The sequence below is a fragment of the Plutella xylostella genome, chromosome 20 (genome assembly GCF_932276165.1).
Source record: "Plutella xylostella chromosome 20, ilPluXylo3.1, whole genome shotgun sequence".
NCBI classification, from domain to species: Eukaryota; Metazoa; Arthropoda; class Insecta; order Lepidoptera; family Plutellidae; genus Plutella; species Plutella xylostella.
The window spans coordinates 206,420-232,346 of NC_064000.1; the positions used below are offsets into that span (position 1 = coordinate 206,420).

Genomic DNA, 25,927 nt, shown 5'->3' on the forward strand with positions numbered 1-25,927 from the left:
GTGCGTCAGGATTTGCATGGCTGTATATAAGTACCTCAGTATTCTAGTATTCTGTTCCCTGGATGTATGTCTTTTGTTGATAATTGTATTTACTCAACAAGTTACGGTACATAAGCTAAACTTACATTTATAGCTCGTAACGATGACTGGCTGATGATGAAAATGATGATGTCTTGATGTAAAGTTACATATAACATAAACACATAGGTTTAAGCAAACATATTTAAAAAATAAACTAGCAGTTACTAGTCTATTAGCATATTAGCGTTCATTCGACAATGACTAGTGTACACAAATCCAGCATACCTTTACAATACAAATGCTACCATAGGAGTTGGGAGAGGCAGTCAGATTATCGATAGTAGGGAGGCACTTTAATTCATGTCACGGATCGCATTCTTACCTATTTAATTGGAACCAGGCGGTTACTATACAGGCTGTTGCAAAAAGGGTATACTAAGCCGAAACCAGCATGTGCATGTGCAGCATGTTATATCTAAGCCCGAAACTGAAATAAGAATTTCAAAATTCGTGAAAAAAATATATCATTTTCCATAGAAACTTAGTTCGTCACGTGACTTTTTTACTATAGAGAATGTTTTTTTTTTCGCGAATTTTTAAATTCAGAATTTCAAAATTGGTGAAAAAAATATATCATTTTCCATAGAAACTTAGTTTGTCACGTGACTTTTTTACTATAGAAAATGTTTTTTTTTTCGCGAATTTTTAAATTCAGAATTTCAAAATTGGTGAAAAAAATATATCATTTTCCATAGAAACTTAGTTTGTCACGTGACTTTTTTACTATAGAAAATGTTTTTTTTTTCGCGAATTTTTAAATTCAGATTTCAGATTCGGGCTTAGATATAACATGCTGCACATGCTGGTTTCGGCTTACTTTTTGCAACACCCTGTATAAATCGCAAAACGAACTAAAGCGAGCTTTCACGCAGATAGACGTGGTTAGGGCAGACATTTTCTTTATTTCTTCTACCGCTACACGAGTTCGTTAGTTCGTTATCGAAGTAGATAATTGTCACTATATCGCGATTTGCCATAGATATGGCGCTGTGATGGTTGGATCGCGCATTGAACGTAATTTATGTTGTTCGCTTTTCAATAAAGTTATAATTATGGTGTTGTATTGTAAACGAGTTTATATTGACGTTGATAACGAACCTGTGTACAGCGGCCGCTAGGAGCGAAGCGGAGTTCCTACCTCAGTGTTAATACACTACAGTAGTGTATTAACACTGGGGTAGGAAAGTTCCGCTCCGCAGCGTACCGATTGCATGTAAGCTCTCTAGCTCGTTCGTTTGATTTCTGGAGGGCTAGCACGGAGCGCAAGACGCGCACATCAAGAGCGAGAGCGAAACAGAACTTTTGTCACATCTTGACGTGCGCGTCGTGCTAGGCTAGCTGTAGTGACCCCCAGAGACGTCAGCAGACATAGGTGGCGGCGGTGGCTTGTGGTTATTTTAATCTCAGAGACAACCGGTTAATTGTCACAGTAGGCAAATGTTGTCTCGGCAAAGTGAACGCTAAGTGTGTTTGCTAGTAAGTACTAAGTGCGTAGATATGTAGATAAAGTGCAATAGTAGGTTTACGTAAAATAAAATGCACTGTGACACAAGCTAACGGTTGTTATTATTAGCCATTAAATGAAAACTGAATTCACAAGAAACTATTAGGTATATTGGTATACTTTAGCTTTAGTTGTAATCATTTATTTTTCTGATTCCAATCTCGTTATCATAATAAAAATTTGCAGGTTTTACTGACTGCGTTTCAATACAACCTAAGCGTGTGTATTGCACATAAATAGGTATTGCATACAAAATAACAAAAAGCTATTCATATTTGCAGTGCCGCGGGTCCCAACTTACTCTTCCCAGTATGAATGCAACGAAACCATCGCTCTAAACTAAATCGTAACAAGATAAAATCATTTTTGGCTGAAAATTTCAGAAAATGATACGTAGAACGAAGTTCCAAAAATGTTCATAATATTATTTATTAATTGAATGCAAAGTTTATGAGCACCGACACACAATGTTGTGTGTTAGTTAGTTGATTAATTAGTGGACTCTGTATCCGCTCAGCTGTACTTGTACCCAGTTCTCGGTAAAACATTATCTAAATACATTGTAGCGCTTTTAATAAACTTCCGTAGTTTAATATCAGTTTGCTTGTTGATAGATGCGTAGATTTACAAATTATTTAGGTACGTACTTAATAATATATGTTGCTATGTATTGTGTAGTGAGTGAATATCAAAGGCTCTAAATTTTTCTCACCTAACTTTACATTTTGTGTGAGAAAACTGAAGAGTGATTCAGTTTTCGAGTGCGCGGGCGTAGTGCGAGTTGTTCTCACGTCCGCAATTGTTTTCTGTTAATTAGTTAAATGGTTAAGGTTGTGTCGGAAATTAATCAAATATGTTGACAAGTTATAAATTAATTTAGATTTGGAAGGCCGATTTTGATTTAGGGATTCCACATACGACACAGGCTGTCAATTTTAACCAGATTTGACGACGCTTCATGTATAATGGATAGTGTGTGCCTTCGACCCACACGACAAGCTTGCTTGATGGGCGTGAGGTGGTAGTAAGTGCGGTTATGTCATTCACGAACATATCACGTCACGGGCGGTGACACACACCGGCACTAGAGAACAATACTAATGGCTAATCCGGTCATTGTTGTGGGCAATTACCTCTAGAACTGGTTTTTCCTTGTCTAAGGTAAAACCACGGAAATAATGTAATTATGCAGTAGCCAATTTGCTTATTTGAGGACATTCAATAATTGTTGGTTAAGACTTTGAACTTGCATGAATAATACTTTGAGAATCTTGTGTTCTGCACCCACCCGTTCTGTGTTATAAATATTATGTTAGTCCAATCCACGTAGGTCCCATGTAGGTAGGCAACAGGCGGACTAGACATGTTTTTGCCATATTTATTTATTTATTTATTTATTTAATAACTTAAAACCTATCATTACAACATATATATATATGAGACCCTAAGATCCAGATCCAGAGGAAAGTTATTCTCCTATCATTAATACCTTACCTACCTATTTTAATAATACACTTTTTATTATGATACATACGAACGAAGTAAGTGAATAATTAATAATATAATTATGTAAAATTGTTCTTGACCAGGAAACACGTAAATATTCAGACACGATACAAGTATAGTGCCACAATCTTATCTGTTCCGGTGGTCAAAATGTGCAACTAACGTGACGTCATTGTCAAAAGTCATTTCATACTCTGCGTTATTTGAGTTGTCAATATCTGCGAAGAGGCTGACGCTACGTTATTTAATTTGTTTTGTGATTATCTGCGTGAAAATAATGCCAAAAGCGCTGAAAAGTGATGCAAGAAAAGTAATACTAGATATATTTGCTTTTATGCAGGAAGAATAACGTATTCAGGCGCCTTTAATTCCATTTGATAAATTGGAAGAACGAGTTGCAGCGGCTACAGGTTAGTGTTGCCAAATATGACGAATAATTTTACCCATATACTCACATGTAATTTTATTAATATTTTCACCCCATCCCGTGCTCAACTGCTGGGGCACGGGATGGGTCATAATGAAAAGTACATAATCTAAATTTTTCTTTGATTACAGGTGACATGTTACTTTGAATCTTAGGCAGTATACCAAGAAGAATTTCGCGCTCCTGCAACGATTTTAGACGAAATAATGATGATTAATGACATCTTCTCCCAACCGATCAAGGGTTGGCTGGAAGAAATTGCTTTTTGGCAATTAGCCTTTGCACATTGTCTGAATTGCTTTTAATTTTATGCCCTTATTTCTTGTTACTTTAGAAAATGTTAAATAAAGTGTTCATAAATAAATAAATAATAATTACTTAATAGTTTTTTTTAAGTCTATCTATCTCTTCATTCCCACGACCCACAGATATTACCAAGGTATATCATTGTAATCTAGTTTTAATCTCTTATCAGAACTAATTTTGTTTCTGTTCGCCGTGGACATATTTTCCATACAACAAGTGTCGTTTGATATATTATATCCTCTTTCATTTATTATCGGCCTTATATTTTGATTTATTTATACTTATGAATGTAACTTTAGGTAATAGCAGATATGCATTGTCGTTTAAACCACAAATAGGCAAAATTTAATCGATGGCATCACTGGATTCGATCACAGCGACTCCCGTCACCGGAACAGATAAGATTGTGGCACTATAATGTTTCTACCGTGCAATTACTTACTTATATAATTGTTATTTTTATGTATTCAATTTCTTTAGGATGTATTTTTATAATTTTAACAAGGCTGTAAAGTAGCTAGGTACTTGAAGGTACGAGGGGAGGGATCTTTATTTCCTGCTTTTATTGCTGATGAATGAAGTATACCGCCGTAAAAAGGATTTTAACTTAACAGGCTCATGCTCGGAAGTGCTTTATCAAATATATATAATATATTATGTAATGGCTATGTAGTACAAAGGTTCTGGAGTGGAGACCCCGTGTCGACAAACGGCGTGTCGGTCGTCCCCCAACCCGTTGGTCTGATGATCTGCGGAAGGTAGCGGGAAGCCGCTGGATGCAGATGGCGGGTGACCGTTTGGGGTGGCGATCGTTAGGAGAGGCCTATGTCCAACAGTTGACTACAGAAGGCTGAGAGAGAGATGGCTATGTAGATGTACTTACATAAATATGTAAGAAAATGTCTAATAGATACCTTGTTGATGTGATATCTGTCATCAAAAGTCTTTCCACTATCTAACAATCTGAACATAATAGGCTTCATCTAGACATCTTTGAGAGCTTGATGTCGACCTCTTTCTGTTTTCTGTTCACAATAAAATTTATAAAAAAAACTAAATTAAGGGAAAATAAAAATTCCAAGTAGAGTAAAAAAGTTATTTCTTTATAATATACGATAGGAATGTAAACATAATTAAATAACAAATTAAAATCTAATCTTTCTTGTACAGTCTATTAGCCGACACTGTGCATTACTTAATTATTGAAGGCATCATTATCATCAGTATTAATTTGTCAGACCTTAACAAAAAGGTTTTGTTGTTGACACAAAAACAACCAAATCATTAATTAAATTAATGCTAAAAGCTTAACGGATCCTTCCGTATCTGTGTGAGTATTTGTCACATGTTTAAGTTAAAGTTGACGTAGGTAGGTATACTTATTCCATATCCAAAACAGGCTTTAGTTTGTGCGTCATCACATCACTGGGCACCGTCTACCTACTTATTGTGACACTATAATCTGATATATATGCTAATTAGGGGAAACTTACGAACATCTGAACATAAAGCTAACAGACTATTGATTAAAATTATAAAGCTTAATATAGCATCACTTAAAATAGAGTTCACAAAATCCTTCACTACCACAAAAAACACACCTTCCACTTTTAAATACAGCCTTCTCTTTGGCTAATACTATAAGTTACTTATGAATACACCTAACATTACATCTCTCCTCAACTAATAAATACAGAAGCTGTTACTCCACACAAGCTGTGTCTCCATACGCTGTCAGTCCGGCATAACACACTTGCTCATGACCTTGACCTTGTTGGAGGGGCACTTGTCTCCGACGAAGTTGCCCCTGTCGTCCAGCGTCACGGTGAGCACCTCCGTGGTCGGCTGCTCCTCCATCCCCCACACCCAGCGGTCTTCCACCTTAGTCCCGTTTCTTTCTTCTGCGGGTTTCGTATGGTCTACTTGCTCAGGTGAGGTTTTGTGGTAGTATTTATCTCGGTTGTCTATTGGCTCGCGGGGTTGGTGACTGTCTCCTGATTGGCTATTACTTGGGGGAACATTATCAGGTCTGACAGGTGTTTGGCCAGTCTTAGTTGAAGTGGGTAAAGGGGAGCTTTCAAATGGTCGGCCATTGTTTGCGTGGTGCTTGTGATCTGGAGCATTGTGGCTTACATGTCTCGTTGTATCACTGCTCGTTACTGGGACAGGAACGTTTTGAGGTCTTTGATTACCACTTAGATACTCAGGTTCTTGATTATGTCCATGACTACCATGAGTAACATCTGGTCTTTCATTATTATTGTTTCGTTCTGGTTGATACGTTGGCAAGATTTTTTCTACACTTTGCGCTATACGTACATATGTCGGGGTTGGTTTAACTGGATTCATAGTTTTCCTATTATTTTCATTTGAATAATGTTGGGCGCTGTTATTAACATTCGTGTGTGGCCGACCTGTAGCATTCCTTTCAACAGGCCTGTAATTTTCAGTGTTTTTATTTAAAGTAGATCCAAAAGCTTCCGTATCATCTGGTTTTCTGCGATTTTGTGAACTGTCAACGCCACCTCCATACTTTTGAGCTATTTCAATATATTGTGGTATCGTCTGAGGTTTCACAACAGCTTGGTCGGATTGTCGCTCTCCTATTTGTATTTGTGTTCCGTGATCTGAGCTCGGGTTAGTTCTCAGGCGTTGTCCGGAGTCCACATTGGCCTGGTAACTGCTTTCACCGTTACCCACACTGTCTTGTAATTTCGCGTTCACTTGAGCTTGGTTGGGTTCAGAGAACTGCTGGTAGTGGGTCTGGGCGACCTCCACGCTCCGTTGGATCTCCACGAGCTGGTCGCCGGTGGCCACGAAGTGCTGAAGCGTGGGGATGAGCACACTGCGCCGCCCCGGCCGGCCCCACTCCGCGCCCGCCACGGCCGACGCCATCAGCACAACGACACTTAATTGCATGGTCACTGAGAAAGCTCCACTAGAACATGTTGTAGACACTCCGCGATTTGGTCGGGTTGGCCCGGTGTGCGACCGTCTCTGCCGGCGACGCAAGTACGACTACATTAGCTCGTTGATTCACTTCTTTAATTCATGAGGATTGGTAATATTGCAATATTGCCACAGATGGCTGGCTTGTAGATGTGACTCAATTTTGCAAAAGCTTGCTGATGAGTGCGAGGAGTAGCTAATAAAAAATATTCAGCTGTTATACAGGGGTTTACATAAGGGTGAATCAAGGGCTGATTCTGAACAAATTTTGTGCAACGACTTTCTAAAATTCTGTTTTTTACGGTGTTGAACTTTGCACCTGGCTTACTCGCATACAGCCAAACAACTACACAGCTAGATTATTTAGACGTGCAGTTTTCGTCACGGTATTTTCCTACCCCATACTAGCGATGGTATACACAACACAGTAACACCAACTTCAAAAGCCTGTCTCTTCTGCGAGTGTCTAGTCAGCGAGTAACTGTCCTTGGGAGCGCCGCGTGGTGACGTCCGCGATGTTTATCAACCGCCGCTGTTTGACAACAACCCGCCGCCGCCGCCGCCGCCGCCACCGCCGCCGCCGCCAGCCGGACAAGACGCACGAGATGTTATGCATTGGCCTCCTTTCTCATTATACTTGTGGGGTGCACGAAAGAGGCCTCTTCGAGTGACTTATCGCCTCTTCCCCAGACGCGTAGACGTGCCTCTTCTTTATACACATACGACCAAGGAATATACGCACTTCTCTAACGAGAAGCGTCAGCGTCTGTTATGCCAATCCTTCACCACGGTGACCAAGTCTAGTCTAGCTATTGTCTTTACCATCGAAATGAACTGATGTATAACTACTAATGTAGATTATGATCAGGTGATTAGGTGATTACATGATTACTGGACTCTGGGTAGGATCTAGGATTTTAGGAAAGATTACATTATACTTATTTATAATGCCACGAATGAATAGTAGTTAAGGTTATCCTATCTGGAAGCTACTACAATGCTTTATGCTCTCAATTGGAAACTGGCCGGCTACAGAAGGTGGATGCTTTTTGTCTTAAGTTCTTTTTTTTTTTGCACTCCCATACAATTTACTCCCTGTACCTCCTGCAGTTTGACTGGTAGAAAATGCTTTTAGCATTAAGTCCACCTGATTGAACATAATTACTTTTGTATATTGTGCAATGAAGAATAAATAAATAAATAAATACAAGACACTGTTTCTCACTCTTCTCAAATAATTATGATGATGTAGACAAAAAGACTAAGGAATATTATGGGTATTTTTAGGCGCTTTATTAGGAAATTATGGTCATCAATCATACGACAAAACCACGAAGTTGAATGTATGAATAATTATGGCAGCTGTGTCGTCTAGAATCTTCTCATCGGTAATTATCATTTTCATATACTTAAGTAGTGGAGTTTTTTTCTTCATATTGTGTGTGTTTTTTGGGACAAAAACATTATTTGTATAAACATATACTTACCCAAAATTGACAAATCTCACTGTAATTTTAACAATGAGGTATTAAAGTACTTCCTTGAATTTGAATAATTTACTCCATGGTCTAATGGGTTACAGAATCTTGGTCAAAGCGTCTATCGGAAATTCCGTGTACTCCTAGTTCGAAGCTCCGCCGAGGCACGAGATGTTTGCCGTGTTCAATCTATGCTAGAACTAGATCTAGATTTAATAGCAGTATCTGTAAAGTTTCACATGGCAGCCGCATGATTAATCTCTAGCCATTTGTAACCTTCCAGAACTTTCCAATCGAAAGTTCTAGAAGTAATGTTGAATACAGAACACGCAGGCCTGTAACCTCGAGTAGAGTTAGGTTTTATCAGTGAAGAGTTGGGATCTGGCCCAGATCTAGCTCTTCAGACACCGTGCCAGGCCGGGCAGGGCACGCAAGTGGATACATACATAAATACATAACAGATACAAGGTAAAACTATTAATTAGACAGGGTATTGCAAAAGCACATAAGCTCTTGCAGCTTTGTAAGCCAGTCATGTTGCGGTTGCTAGGAATTCCTCGAATCTGACAAAAGCTATCTTCACTGTCAGTTACAGTGAATAACCGTTACAAAGTAGACACACAGTAAGGGTGAATTTCCACCAAACATGTACTATCCAGCTATTATTATTATTATAAATTCTTTATTGCACATAAAAACATTGTACAAAGGCGAACTTAATGCTAGTAGCATTCTCTACCAGTTAACCTTTGGTGATGTCGAGAAAGTGGTTGGTAGTGCGATAGGCTGAGAGGAGAGAAGTTATTTACTTTAATCGAGACACAGAGATATACTTACTTATACATAATAGCTATACAAATTATATACATACATATATAAATATATTCCTACATTATATTATAATATACCTAATACATAATAATAATACAAAATATAATATAATATCATCATCATCAAATAAAATATATTAAAAATCAATTTTGTTGATCGTTCTGCACTTGGAGGTAGTGCTGACGAACTTTGGCTTTAAAGATGTCTATAGACTAGCTATGCTGCGATGATCTGAAGGGAATCTGTTCCCACTAGTGCTATGATTTGTATGTGTGCATAAATGAATTTGATTAATGAATATCTAACGTAGCTTGATTGAAATAAATATTTTGATTTTCATTTTGATCTAAAGCAACGTAGAATATCACATCTCTGGTGTAAAAGCACCGTAAGCAGTACGTACAGGTGTACGTGCCCGAATGTTAACTAGATAAGTTTGTGACCCCGCGCCCCCCCCCGCGCCGCGGTGTGGCTTTGAATTTCGAACTCACATTCGAAAGCCAATTTGGAATGTTTCGGACTTTGTATCGAATGTTGGTGACGTTACTGCGTACACCCTAGTTGTTGACCGGGCTACATGAAATACGGGACGACAGGTAAGTAATACATAATTACCTAAATTTAAAATATAGGTAGTATAATATACGACACACATTGGCATGGTATTTTAGAATACCTATTGAAGTACAATTTCTGTCGATTAAAAACGATAAGAAGCGTATTACTATGATTATGATTAACCGATCCTCATGATGGACCCATCCTAACGACGAGTAATAAAAGGTAGTATAAGTACTCACTATTTAACTATACCCTATACTTAGCAAATCCTATACCAGCTGGCCAGCCCGTATTATTTACTATTGTAAACAAGGGAACAAAATAGATTGCTAAGGGTAAGTATAAGTTGCGAGAGATTAGGTGGTTTTACAGGACTCGTGTAAATGTAAATAAAAGCCGGATCCGGATATAAGTAAATATGAGATGGCGGGACCCGGAGGGCCGGTCTGCGTGACAGCGGCGCGGCTGCTCTGTCTGTGGCGCGCGAGATTAATGAGTGTCACAGGATATTCTGTGAAAATAAATAGCATTCCGCTACTTATTCTGAGCTCTGCGCTGCCCGTTAGCATCAGTTATATCTTGTCATGTCTATTAATGTTATTGTGTACTCTCGTACCGTATCATTTTAAGTTTGTAAGCTTACACACGTGTATGTTTTACATCATGGAATTAGGAGAATCATCGTTTTACACTTTAGAAAATAAGTATTCTCATTTCGATGTTTAAAATGTGTTGTGTTTCTGAGGCCATGATGTAATATGTAGGTAATAGTTTATTATGAATAGCATATCATCTAGGATCCAATAGGAAATTAAGTACGGTGGCCTGCGCCTAAAAGTATACAGGCGGAGTTTTTAAAATAGCGATCCCTGATGATGAAGGGAACAGATACATCTGTTATAAATCCGGGGACGTGTTCTGTATGATGTGTGTAGCAGTGGTGTTTATGTGGATGTGCTTGAGCAGCTAGTGAGCTAGAGATCGCTATTTTAAAAACTCCGCCTGTATACTTTTAGGCGCAGGCCACCGTACATGAATATCAAAAGCTATTCGTAAACCTAGCTGTTACAGACGTCCTGAAATTTAATGCCGGTACGTATACTACTATATGAAATTTAATTATGTAGGTCTGTATACCTACTACTATATGAAATAAACAAGTATATAGATAACAGCGTCTAGTCTAGTACCTCCCGCCGAGTGCCTGCCTATTCGCTCAATTAAGTTCATTACGAGACAATATCTCCAACAATAACAGACGCAGTTCGCTAAGTGGCGTAATTAGAGCTTCATTACGTATCTAAATGAAAATGGTCGCGTTATTATTTAAGTATGAACCAACATCATCGTTTTCGCACTTTTTAGTGTCTTCGATAGGATTTAGAGGTGGCGGTAACAATCACTGATTGTTCAGTGTACATATTAATATACTTAATAAGTTATAATAAGGTGTAGTGGCACAACCCGCTACTCTGTGATTCCGCTCCGCAGTACTAATATTGGTGAATCACACGAAGTCGTCGCAGGAAGAAATATGAACTTCCGGCGGGCGCTCGAACTTCCGGCGGGCGCTCGGGAACTGGCTCCTTGAACGTAGCCGTAGACACTCGCCCGCCTCTTGTTTTTCCCGCTTAGATTTTTCTTCTCAATTGTAAAATTGTTAATTTTATAAATACTTGTAATTTGTTTCGGTCCACAATATACCAAAGTAAATTAATTATCAGTCCTTCATTTCATACGCTCCGCATTTCAGACTGACAAACCCACATTGGTGACCCACGACCTGGACAAGAAATCAACCTTCAAGAAACAAGAAAATGGCCACGCAAAACGACGGCGAAATACTCGGATCTCCAAGCGGCAATGGCGGCGGACTCGGCAGTGGTCCAAGTGAAAATTCCATTACAAACGCAAACGCAAGTAACGTGCTCGCTGGTTCAAGTGAAGTTTGTCGTGTGAGTGTACGCATTCCTCCATTTTGGCCCGATGATCCTGAGGTATGGTTTGCACAAGTTGAGAGTCAGTTCATATTGTCTGGAATTACTCAAGATTCAACTAAATTCCACTTCGTGTCGTGTCAACTGGAACAGGAGTATGCCCGGATCGTCAAGGATGTGATTGCCAAGCCGCCACCCACAGGCAGGTACGATAAGCTTAAATTAGAATTTAGCATCACGGGAGAAAAAGACGCTTCAGTTAATGCAACACGAAGAGCTCGGCGATAGAAAGCCGACTGAATTCTTGCGTCATCTCCGGCACCTAGCAGGCCCCAACATGCCGGATGATTTTATCAGAACCGTATGGTCTAGTCGCTTGCCCCCACACGTGCAGCCTATCGTAGCATCACAGCGTAGAGTAGACCTGGATGAGGTGGCGGAACTCGCAGACCAGATATGTGACGTGGTGCAACCCTCACACGTCGTCGCTAGCACTTCAGTCAGCGTTCCAGCCGCCAGCGTTGCTCCGTGGGAAGCGAGAATCGAAGAACTGTCTCGTCAAGTGGAAGCGCTAGTAAAGGTACAGTCCCAGAATCGTCCTTTCCAAAGAAACTTCAACAGGCGTAACCGATCCAGATCAAACTCACAACCCCGACACCGTCAGCGATCATGATCCAGAGAGTACCCTGAAGGACACTCATACTGCTGGTACCATTTCCAATTTGGGCCAAAGGCAAAGAAATGCTCAGACCCGTGCACTTATAACTCGGGAAACGAGACGGGCAGCCACTAGAGGCGGCAAGCATCTGCCCTATCACTACAGGCCGCCTGTTCATAACCGACCGGAAGTCCAAGATACGCTATCTTATAGACACGGGTTCAGACTTGTGCGTTTTCCCTCGGTCAGCTGTTCGGGTGCCTCATCGCAAGAAAGCCAAGTACGAGCTATTCGCCGCTAACGGTACAGTAATACCCACATATGGATACATTAATATCAACCTAGACCTAGGCCTACGGCGCGCCTTCCAGTGGCGCTTCACAATCGCGGACGTCTCGAAGCCAATAATAGGAGTCGACTTTTTAGGTTTCTACAACCTACTCGTCGACTGCCGCAAGCAATGTCTCATCGATGGACTCACATCACTTACAGTGGCAGTCCCACGTCAATCAGGTACAGAAAGTATCGCATCAGTCCGCACATTCATAGACAGCACACCGTACCACCGTATCCTGAGAGAGTATCCTGAAATTACCCGTCCAGCCGGTAAACCTGATTTTCCCAGGCACAATACAGTACACCACATAAGAACAACACCCGGCCCACCAGTATCCAGCCGCCCAAGACGCTTAGACCCAGAGCGATTACGAATAGCCAAGAAGGAGTTTGACGACATGCTCGCTAGCGGTACAGCTCGAACCTCAGACAGCCCATGGTCTTCACCTCTCCACCTCGTCCGCAAGAAGGATGATGGTTGGCGTCCATGCGGAGATTACAGATCGCTAAACGCTCGCACTATACCAGACCGATATCCGGTACGTCACATTCATGACTTCGCGTATCAGCTGTCAGGCAAGACAATCTTCAGCACGGTAGACTTGGTCAAGGCGTACAACCAAATACCAGTCTTTGAAGACGACATACCCAAAACAGCGATCACCACACCGTTCGGGATGTTTGAGTTTCCATACATGACCTTCGGACTTCGAAACGCAGCTCAAACATTCCAACGATTCATCGATGAAGTCCTACGAGACCTAGACTTCTGCTACGGATATATCGACGATATTCTGGTCTCTTCAGCTACAGAAGAAGAGCACAAGCAGCATCTCCACCTACTCTTCCAGAAGTTGAAGGAGTATGGGATGTTGATCAACACATCAAAATGCGTCTTCGGCCAATCAGAAGTGAAATTCTTAGGATACACTGTATCTGCGGCCGGCATCAGACCACTTGATCTCAAGGTCCAAGCAATAAAGGATTACCCATCACCCAGGAACATCAAGGAGCTTCGTCGATTCTTGGGTATGATGAACTTTTATCGACGTTTCATCAAAGAAGCAGCAGCCATACAGGGTCCACTCAATTCACTCCTAGCAGGGCCCAACACAAAAGGATCACAGCCCATCACCATGACACCTGAGCTGCAAACGGCATTTGACGAATGCAAGGTGAGCCTATCCCAAGCTGCACTTCTAGCTCACCCGGACATGAAAGCCGAGCTGGCCATACAGACCGACGCCTCCGACGTGGCGATAGGAGCGGTCCTCCAACAACGCAACGAGAGCGGGTGGCAACCACTCGCTTTCTTCTCACGAAAGCTGAGCCCGGCACAGAAGAAGTACAGCCCGTATGACCGCGAGCTGCTGGCAATCTACGAGGCTATCCGATACTTCAGGTACATGGTAGAAGCCAGAACCTTCACAATATATACAGATCACAAACCGCTCACATTTGCGTTCAGCACACGCCGTGACAAGTGCTCGCCACGCCAATTCAGATACCTGGATTTCATCGGCCAGTTCAGCACGGACATCAAATACATAGCTGGTAAAGAAAACGTAGTAGCCGACTCACTCTCTCGTATAGAGGAACTATCATCAACTTCCATAGATTACCAGTCCTTGGCTCAAAGCCAAGAAGGCGACGCTGAGCTACAAGACCTGCTGCAGAAAGGTTCGGCCCTAAAACTAGTCAAAGTTACAACTCCACACGCAGATCTACCTGTCTACTGCGACACTTCAACGGATGATCATCACCAGCGGCCGTACCTCACACCATCTTTCCGGCGCATCGCATTTAACACCCTCCACAACCTCAGTCATCCTGGTGTCAAAGCAACTGTCAAGCTGGTCACACAACGATTCGTATGGCCAGGCATAAGAAAAGACTGCCGACAGTGGACCAAAGAATGTCAGCAATGCCAGCGTAGCAAAATTCAAAGACATACTTCAGCACCTCTGTCTCAATTCAAACTGCCTTCTGCACGATTCCAGCATATCCACATGGATATTGTTGGCCCCTTAATTCTTTCGAATGGTTACAGGTACTGCCTCACGATAGTCGACCGCTTTACTCGTTGGCCTGAGGCGTACCCCCTCGCTAACATCACTGCAGACACCTGCGCAGCTGCCTTCGTCTCTGGGTGGATCGCGCGCTTTGGTGTTCCTGAGCGCATCACCACCGACAGAGGGCGCCAGTTCGAGTCCCGGCTCTTCAAGGAAATCGCAGCCTTGGTGGGCGCTACCCATCTCACCACCACAGCATACCATCCTGCAGCCAACGGCCTCGTCGAGAGGCTACACCGCCAGATGAAAGCTGCAATCGTCTGCCACGACAACCCAAGCTGGACAGAAGTTCTTCCTCTCGTTCTCCTCGGCATCCGCAGCGCATGGAAGGAGGACGTCCAGTCTTCAGCAGCCGAGCTGGTCTACGGGGAACCACTCCGACTACCCGGCCAGTTCTTCTCCACATCAGACGACGCGCCCTGTGACGTCCCGGACTTCGCATGCAGACTCCGCAGACATATGAACAAGCTCGCACCTCAACCTACAGCCTGGCACTCCAACAAAAGACCCTTCTACATCCCGAAGGATCTCAGCACAGCATCCCATGTGTTCCTGCGTCAGGGTCCAGAGCGACGACCACTTGAAGCTGCATACCAGGGACCATACCGAGTACTGAAGAGGAGTCCCAAACAATACACGCTCGACGTGAAAGGAAGAGAGCTCACCGTCACCATAGACCGTCTGAAGCCAGCATACATCATGAAAGAAGATGTCAAGACGTCTCAGACCACACTCCATCAGAGCAAACCTCCACTCCAACCAACGCAACCTCCACTCCAACCAACGAAGCCGCCCCTCCAACCAACGAAGTCTCCACTCCAACCAACGAAGTCTCCACTCCAACCAACGAAGCCTCCACTCCAGCCAACCAAGCCTGCAATCCAGCCAACCAAGCCGGCACTCAAGCCAGCCACAGCAACGATGCCAGAGAAGAGGACCAGGAGTGGACGAGTAGTACGATTCCCGTCGCGGCTACACACCATCGACCGTAGTCACGGTCTCGGCGGGGGAGTATATGTAGTGGCACAACCCGCTACTCTGTGATTCCGCTCCGCAGTACTAATATTGGTGAATCACACGAAGTCGTCGCAGGAAGAAATATGAACTTCCGGCGGGCGCTCGAACTTCCGGCGGGCGCTCGGGAACTGGCTCCTTGAACGTAGCCGTAGACACTCGCCCGCCTCTTGTTTTTCCCGCTTAGATTTTTCTTCTCAATTGTAAAATTGTTAATTTTATAAATACTTGTAATTTGTTTCGGTCCACAATATACCAAAGTAAATTAATTATCAGTCCTTCATTTCATACGCTCCGCATTTCAGACTGACAAACCCACAAAGGTATAAGGTACAGGTTACACATGGCACATGGGTAGTGTCCTTTCGTGGACCACATAGAAGTCTCTCACCTCGTAAGTCGTGATCTTTGGCGTTTCCTTTTACCTCGCACAACGCCTCTAGTCCCCGTGAACATAGACATCGTTTATTTACTAACAAAATACACAACACAAATACAAAACAACATCAATAGGCACAGTGAGATCAAGAAATAACAATAATCCCTATCTCCCTCAACAATTTACCTACAAGGATCTAAGACCCCACCACGGCAACTGCCCCAGCCCTCTGAGTGACCATTTGCATGTGTTGTTGCAGATCATGTCGCCACCACGGACGGGCTGCTGAGCGCGCTGGCCCGCCTGCGCCACCGCCCGCTGTCCCCCCACACCCACTCCCCCAGACACCAAGTGAGTATACACCTTTATTTACTTCTATGGTATACACTCTGGACACTTTGAACACTGTGGAAGGCCCTTTATGACGGTGCAGCAAGAGTAGCGGCCAGAATGCGTCAAGAGGGTCAAGACGTGCCGAAACAACGACGATGCCATTGGCCGTTTTGATGGTATTCGTCTATTGTTCTATCGATTGAGTGATTGATTGATTGATTGAAGAACCGATCTCCGATGACTGAAATTTGTGATCGCGTCCTGGGGGGCAATTTTGGCTCACCGTGTGTTGAGTCGTCGTAGTGTGAAGTGAGAGAAACCCCTCCAGATGAGTCCTGTAAGCGGCCTATGTCCAACAGCAGGGTCACTATCGACAGCTGGCATCCAACCCCTCCTACACAAAGGTAGGCCAGCGTTCTGCAAATAAAATACACGCCCTTCTCAAACACGTTGTTTAATTGTGAAAGCCTTGATAGGTTAATTGTATAGCTATTGTATAGCATGAAATTGCTTTTAATTTTTAATTTCTCCACTCCGCCCATTTTGCCGGCACAGAAATTTTACCGGTAAAATCTGAAAAGAATTACTTTTCAAAATAAAACGTTGGCAAAATTGATTACGGGCTCTTTGTCATGTTTTAAAAAGGTTCAGTAACACAAAGGCACAGGGGTATAATCGTGACAGTTCTGACATTGCGAAAAAGAGACGCTTAGCTACCTTAAGCGTAAGAAAGAAACGTTAAGCTGTAAATGTTTTTTGTCCTTTTTGCTGTGGCGCCTGTTTACGTCAGTTCTCTGTGCCAAACAATGAAACAAATGAAAAATCTGTGCCAAACAAAGGCTGACAGTTACAACAAAATTTTCTAAATGCTATTTATTTTTGATTTGCTAGTGATTTGTGGGTGTTTATTAAGTTTATTAGACTATTATCATCACTTAACGAGTGTGTGACATGGGTGGGTGGATTTTGTTCGGTTGTACCTACAGAGCATATTGAACGAAAACACGATGGAATGATGGATGAGATATATTTTCACATGTAAGTAGATACTATCAAGTTTAACAAGCTTACATTCATCATAGTACTATCTATTGGCTCGATTTTAATATAAAACGATACTAATTTTAATACTGTAAGGTCTTTTAGTATCAGTTTAAAGTAAAAATTACGAGGTACCATATCATAACAAATCACATGGTGTTGCAAGTTATTGAAAATTTATTTTACCCACAAATATTATAGTATGCAAAGAAAATACTAGAAATTGTAACGGACTCGGGTTGGGTTTACAAATGGGGCGCACGAATTCGGTTTTTGTGAAGATTGTATTTTGTAGAAGTCATTCTCCTCTTTCAAATGAGGTGCCTCTCATTGTGAGGAAACGTTCGTTTCTTTTTTTTTCTTCCATGTGTGATTTCTTCTGTATAATATAAAGTTTATTGTATTGATACGAAATACGTGTTTCCTTTAAAAAAAACCCCATCACATAATTATTTGGCCCACGATTATAATGCTCATGCTCATCCATTTATCTCTTTCATAGGTTTCCGACAGAAAAAAATATATCAAGAAAATGGATAGACATTACCGGTCGCACAAATTGGGAACCAAGGAAACATACAAAAATTGTGTTCGGCACATTTTGAAGAGGATTGTTTCGATTGGACGAAGACAATGAATTATACAATCCACTCAGTTTGTGTATATTAAATAATTATATTGAAATCAAATAAGTATGAGTAAAGTTTTTTTTCTTATATCGTCGGTTGACAGGAAAAACTCACTAAGGCTGATTTTTCAATATTCAGATAAATATTATCTGGGTAATACAAACATTGAGAAACATTGAGACGCAACAGCATCAAAATTATTTCCCAGCAAAACTTTTGTCTGGCTATTGAAAAATTAGCCTTTAGTGTCTTTTTCCTATCAACCGACGATATACTCAAGTTTTGTTTTTGTTATTATGATAAGTTAAATTTCCCCATATTTAGGTTTTATTTTTTTGTCGGCAACATCTATGGTTTGAGTGAGAAAGAGAATAGTGCACACGGCGATTGCGAATCTATTTGTAGTTGATCTGAGCACAAAGGGTTTTCTTGAAACAAAGAGGTCGGAACACAATTTTATAAGCTTGGAATTATTGTAAAATGTAACGAAGTAACATACTTGCATTGCTCATAGCTCATAGTTCATAAGTAGGTGTGCCGTGTACTGCAGGTTTACTTACCTCGCCTATCCACTAATGTCACACTTATGCATTTTTATTAATAAACTATCCACATTGAGTATAGTAGAGTAGGGTGGGTATTGCGAGGTATAAACATGAAATATCTAATTTCACAAAACGCACTTATTATACCTTGCTATTTATGAAAATATCTGTACTTAACTCGCATAGGTATCAAGTTCAAATTTGTAATAAGGGGGGTAGTTAGTATTTTCATCCTTATTTTGGCGTCTATTGGTAGAATGAGTGAGTCATTCTACCAATAGACGCTTTTATTCAAATTAAGAAGTAAAATCAACAAAATTCCTGTTAACAAATCGAGATGAACAAACGAAATGGGCTTCCATTGAGCCGTCTCATTAAGGGCAATGTCTCGAACCCGGGACCATCTAGTGGGAAGTTAATAGAGTCCGATACCATCGCCCCACTGACCGGAGTTCATTTCGCTGATGGGGGCTCTGATTAGACCGTGTTTTTAGGCCACCGCGCGGATGGCAATACAAAGAGAGCTTGCGCCCCTACATTGTCAATTAATGTGAGCGCGGGGACGTAATCTTGCGTGAACTGAGCTTTCGGGGCTGTGTCAGTGGGCTGTGGTCAGACTACCTGATTTTGCCCAGTATTACTCTATCCCGAGTTTACAAATCTTAGTAATCCTATGTGGCTTCCTTACATTTTATAATTATTGTGCACTAAGTATGGTCAAGTAATTTGAAAGTATTGTGGCAATAATAAAGTGCTAAATCTGCATGTAGGATCAATGTTTGATCCTGATAGATCTCCTGAAAATTCGATCTCGCTGTGAAAATTGCGTACTTACGCTAAAGCTGAATGTGAATAAAGTAGAAGTAGGAATGAAATCCAACTCAATATTGGTACACTTTTGTAAGTTTCGGAAAGTATACATACTATGACAAGGTACAAAAGTGCAATCTATTGACTATTGAAGCATACAGGAGCAAGAAAGATAGCCTATGTCGTCAGTAGAGCCACAGAGAACCTTGGACAGGGGTCGCTGGCACGCGGCGCTGGCACCGGCCCGGGGCGCGCTGCCAGCGCCACCGCAGCCGCGCTTATACCCTTGTTACACCTACCGATAGAGTGGTCAGACAGCATCCTCGACCAATGTAAGTACGGCTTGCAATGCTCGGCTGAGGACACTGTCTCGGCCACTCTACTCGGTAGGTGTAATAAGAGTGTTACCGACCGCCGCTGACACTTCACCTTGCATGGTCGGACCTTTTTCATTGCTCGTGAGTGTGTTTACCGTATTCACAAATTCTTACATACCAGGTACAGCCCAGAATAGCAGGCCATTATATAAGGTACCTACTGGCTGGGATATATTTTAACGTTTAATTAATTCACATTAACCCTTACATCATTCACGCTTTTGATGATTGGAGTCTGAATACAGAAACATGCTAGAAGATTCGTTTCATTTACCTAAGTATTTAGTGTAAACTGTAAAAGGTTTTTTTTGGACCTTATCGTATTTTTATGTTGATGAGTTTTTTTAAGAAAAAAATCTAGAACAAGGTTATTCACTCGTTATATCACACGCTATAAACAATTGACACATTAACCATCCACAAGCTCCCTTTCGCGAACGCGTTCTCGGATTCAAATAGTATTGTTGTAATTTGACACTTCGTTTTACCTTCTTAGGCCTCAACCCCAAGACTAAAATATTAGCCTGACTGAAAGAATCCTTTAGTTTTTATGATCTGAGATAGATGCTAGAAGTGACCGCTGATAGCTTTATAGATATATTTTTTTGACTAAACTTGAGTGCCCTTTCTGGAGTGTTACTAATCTCAGTCTGTGTCCCAATGTGGAATAATTCAGTTTGGTGATATATTCGTAAAGCGAGTTTCCACGGCGGCGTCGATGCGAGAGCGTTTACAAAGAGTGCCTTCGCTTTTATTAAACGTTTTCGAGCGGACGCTAAATTCGTAACTCGCTCCGTGAATGTAGCTTTTAGCTGGTAGGTACTGTCGGCAACACAAGTTTACTACAGATTTTATACATTAATGTAAGTTGAAATACAACTGGGTATTAGGCGTCTGATCTATGGCGGGATAGCTGTTGCCTGCGAGCTCCGTTTTTCCTTTAAAGTTTCCTTGGGATTGGGATTAAAAGTAGTCTATAATTATGTACTTTTTGCTACTTATTTAGCTTCCTACATAAGTAGCAAATTTCATCAAAATTGCTCAAGCTGCTTTCCCGTGCCGATGATCATGATATGCGCTTATAGTATTAGCTAGATAATACTGCCTGTAATATTATTTTTTTACAGTCAACTTTGTTTTTAGGTTTACATTACATTTAGGTTATAGGTCTACATAAAACTTTATAGGTATTTTTTGTGCCTACAGTACTTACACATATACCTACTGAAATAAGCGAACTGCGACAGTGTAGTGTATCGCAATATTGTTTTTTTTATTTCAGCAGCGGCGTGGCAGCTTATGAACAACATATACGTTACTGAAACATTTTGCTGTAACATTTTTATTTTGAATTAATAACTATACAGCGAAGATAAACATCGTCATTATTCTGAGGTCACTCTTGTTTGCGAAAAACTTTGATTTTCGGAACGCTACCCCGCTAACTTATCCACAACTCTATCTTTATTTTATGTATTAAACGTGCCGATTGCCTCCACCTCTCGTTCGTTCGTTTTTGTCAAGCTAGACTAATCCCTCTATACCTACGATATTCTTTATTACACACTCAAACCTCATAACACCAGCATTCATCAAGCACACATTTACACTACAAACATGGCGGCTACGGCAATAAGGAAATGTAAAAGTTAATTTCGTTTCATAATGAGTCTTCTCCGCTCGTACGGAGCGTGTTTGTTCCCGACACACAGACACACAGATACACAGTGTAATTATAGCACCCCCGCACGGAAGGGCGGAAAACCGTGGGACAAATAAGTACATTTTATGTCTCACCAGTAAATAAAAGGAAATGAATAGATGTAGTGAGCAGTCATATGCAATAACTTTGGATTTGCTTACATTTAATAACTACTTTTTTTTTTGTTGCACCTTTCTACTAGTTTTTCTGTACCTCCTGTAGGTTGGCTGGTAGAAAATGCTTTTAGCATTAAGTCCACCTTTTGTACACTTATATTTCATATTTGTGCAATAAAGTATCAAATAATAATAATAATTTAATGACGAAATTTGGTATAAGTAATTATATAATCCGTAGCAGTACAGCCAAGATAACAGTATCTCAGTTGTCCATACTCAGAAATACTATAATGTTGGCTTTCATAAAACCACATAAACTTTATCCATTGAAGATAAGTAAAAATAAAAAATCAAATCCTATCCAAGAACATTTAGCTCCAAATGTATGTTATTTTATTGATATTTAAGTTAATAGTTTGTAGAGCTGGCAAACTACGTAGACATAATCTCTGTAAATCTACTATAAATTAGCTTATCGTAAATCTTTTATCGGCTGTTTGTAGATAAATATGTGATCAAAGAATTATTGAGTTCGGTAATGGGCCCAGTATTTTTTTATCGTTCTCGTGTCCCTTGTATGAAGCTATATTACTGTTGTACGAGTATACTTATGTTATACTGAAGGGCCGTGTTGTTGGGGGCACGTAGGTACCTTTTCTTTTCATCTCTTTGTAATCGTGAAAATAATTAAAATTTCTGTTGGCGCAGAATAAACGTTTTTCCGTTAAGTCTACACAACAGGAATCGCTTTGATTTTCTTCAATAAATCTTTAACTGTTTTTTGCGCTGTCGGCCACTGGCTGTAGGTCCACGTGACTCAAGTCTAGTTTCTAGATTTTCTCTCTGTATTTTTTATTTATTTATTTAATCCTTTATTGCACAAATATATAAATAAGTGTACAAAGGGTGGACTTAATGCTAAAAGCATTTTCTACCAGTCAACCCACAGGAAGTACAGGAGAAATAATGTTAAAGGTGTGCAAAAAAAAAGAGAAAAAAAAAAGAAAGAAATTGCAATGTCACTCAATAATTATTGTATCTAACAATAAATAGAATACATAAATAGAAATAATATAATAATAAACTATAAATATATACTTGTATTAATAGAATACACAAATAGAAATAATATAATAATAAACTATAATATATAATTTTATAAATATATATGTATACCGAAGAAATAGATTAATATATACCTATTATTAATATCATTTACATTAGGTTCAAGATAGGCTGTCATACTTGCTGAGGTAGTGAGCACGAGTTAAGCGTTTAAACACGTTGCGGGAAGGGGCTTTTCTAATATTGTCAGGAGGATCGTTCCAAAGTCGTACAGCTGTGACCGCAAAGGAATCAGACATAAAGCCAGAGCGGAAGGAGGGCAAAGCTAAAAGCAAATTGTGAGAGGAGCGAAGCTGCCTGGAGTGGGTATCTGAAAGAAATTGGAACATTGACTTAAGATAGGGGGGAGTATTAGGCTCGTGGAGGACAGAGAAAAGAAGACAAAGGATACGCAAGTTCCTACGATCGCGAATGGGAAGCCATTTTAGTTTTGAGCGGTACTGAGACACGTGATCATATTTACGGAGCCCAAAAACAAAACGAATGCAGGTGTTCAGTAAGCGTTCAAGCTTACTGAGCAGTGCTTCAGTCAGGTCCAGGTAGCACACATCCGCATAGTCTATAATGGGTAGAAGGAGAGAATTAACTAAAGCGAGTTTAGTGTGCTGCGGAAGGAAATTTTTCATGCGAAGAAGGGAGTGGAGAGAGGCGTAAATTTTGCGGGACACTTTGTCCAGCTGTGGTTCCCAACTCAGGTTTTGGTCAATCATCAGGCCAAGATCAGTAACAGTTGGAGAGAAAGGTACCACTCTACCATCATATTTAACTGGCGGCACAGCAGCATAGTCCAGACCTGATAATAGCCGTGAACCCCCTACGATTATGGCTTGACATTTGCTGGGATTAACGGAGATGCCGAAGTTTCGAGACCATTGAAGTATCTGCTCGAGATCACCGTTCACCCCAGCAATGCCCGCGTCTAGCTCATCAAGCTTGACCTGGTTGTAAATTTGCAAGTCATCGGCATACAAGTGATAGGAACATTTAAGATTAGAGGTTACAAGGTTAATAAATGTTGAAAAAAGTAAGGGAGATAGAATGCCGCCTTGAGGAACACCAGCAGACAAGTCAGCCCAGTCAGATATGACCGAAGGGCCACAGCGTATTGCCTGCTGACGACCACGAAGATAAGAAGAGAACCAGCTAACAGCGGGGTCGGAGATCTTGTGACATTGAAGAACGGCAAGCAACAAGTCGTGGTCGACGGCGTTGAACGCATTGCTAAAGTCCACCAGGACCAGTATTGTCACCCGCCGATCCTCCATGGCACACCTGATATCTTCAGTCACTTTCAGTAAAGCTGTGGTCGTACTATGACCCGGCCTGAAACCAGACTGAAATGGGTTTAGGAGATTGCCTTTCGTTAGGAACGTAGTCAATTGATGATGAACTACCGATTCAAGTATTTTGGACAGGAAGGGAAGAATGGAGATAGGGCGGTATTCATTGGGAGCAGAGGGGACAGGGACCTTGGGAAGAGGAAGCACGAAGGCTTTGAGCCAAAGATTTGGGAACTGACCAGAGGAGAGTGAATGATTGACAATATGTGTTATGGCAGGGAGGAGGATATCGAGGAGGGTTGCAATCATAATGCGTCCTATGTTGTCATGACCCACAGCTTTGGACTTCTGTGAAAGAATAATCTTCTTGATCTCCTCCCGTGTAGCTGGTGAAAATTTAAATGAGTCAATGTCTGGCGCGGGAATTATGGTGTTCTTAATGTTATTTAAAGATAATATCTTAATTTGAGGATCAAATGGGGGAAGCGAGGAAAAGTGAACATTAAGATGGTTAATGTCAAATGGTATTTGAGCATCAACTTTTGGAGGTTTTCCCACGCCAAGAGACCTGAGGAATTTCCAAATCCCTGCAGGTGAAGATAATTCGATTTGTTCAAAAATATATCGGCGTTTAGCGTTCCTACACAGCTTGTTACACCGATTCCTTGCAACTTTACAAGAGGACCAATTTTCATCGGTCCGATCTTTTTTGTACCGACGAAATAGCCGGTCACGATGGGCCATAGCCTTTCGGACGGAGTCGGTAATCCATGGAGTAGGACGATGCTTTAATTTTACAGGACGGACTGGAGCATGTTTGTCAAAAATCCTAATTATGTTGGAACATAGGAATGCAACCTTGTCGTCAATGTTAGGCAGGTCCTGCATATCACTCCATTGAATCAAGGAAGCATCATGTTGGAGCTTCTCCACATCCATCTTCGCAAAATTTCGTTGGAGCAAGACCACTGGTTTTGTTTTCGGGATACGTAATTTATATGAGCAGAAGATTAGGTCATGCCTAGAAAAACCAGGCGCTAGACATTGGCCATGATTGACAATAAGGGAGCTATCAGATGTAAGTATCAAGTCGATTAGAGTGTCAGCAGTGTTTGAGTGATGAGTGGCCATTAAAGGCATGACTTTGAGATTGACAGAATCGACTATGGAGAGGAATTTACGGGAGCGAGTGTCAGAAACAAGGAGATCAGTGTTAAAGTCACCCATGACTAAGTGGTGCGTGTAGTTGGACATATGGTTTTCAAGGACAGATTCTAGGGAAGAGAAGTAAACGTTGGTTGGAGGACAGTACACCACTCCAAGTAGAGTACTGTACTCTAGATTTCTACGCTATCCTTGTGTTTTACTGAACCGCGATGATATTTGACTAGGTAAACGTAGTGTAGGACTGACACTTTCCGGCTAGACGGGGAGACGACTGGCGAAAGGTGGCTGGTAATGATTGTATATGGAAAGCTATATATAAACAACATCCAGTGGCGTGCTTTGGGAGAGGCATACGTCCAGCAGTGAATGATGTAACCTGTGTTTCCTCGTGTCAGTGAATAAAGACGTGAAGACGAAGACAAAATTTTCGCGAAGCTACATGTTCCATCGAAAGTCTAGTATCAATCACAGCTCAGACTATAATTTGCCTGCTCGCAGCTCGTCCCGTCCTCCGTGCCTCGATTAGATGTAGCCTTTGATACCGCGGTCTGCTATCGGCGAGGCTGTCTTTCATGTCAAGGCTGAGCTACACAAGATTAGCGTTCTACCTCGTATCATGTATTAAGGGCCACTTGTACAAACGTATTAAATCTAGATTTTATTATATATTTTTATTTTATAGATTTTATTTGAATGTATTGTTATTATATATTAAGATAATTATTAAGTGACTATTTAGTTTTTAGTTCTTTCATCTTGC

General features: G+C 41.2%; 1 protein-coding gene across 1 annotated transcript in view; it reads left to right on the top strand.

Moving 5' to 3' along the window:
• LOC105383202 overlaps window positions 1–25,927 on the top strand; it is a 119,390-nt gene that overhangs the window by 8,279 nt on the left and 85,184 nt on the right. The window contains exon 2 of the mRNA XM_048628407.1: window positions 16,299–16,390. The gene's annotated coding sequence lies outside the window, so the exon portion shown is untranslated. The remainder of the gene's footprint in view (window positions 1–16,298; window positions 16,391–25,927) is intronic.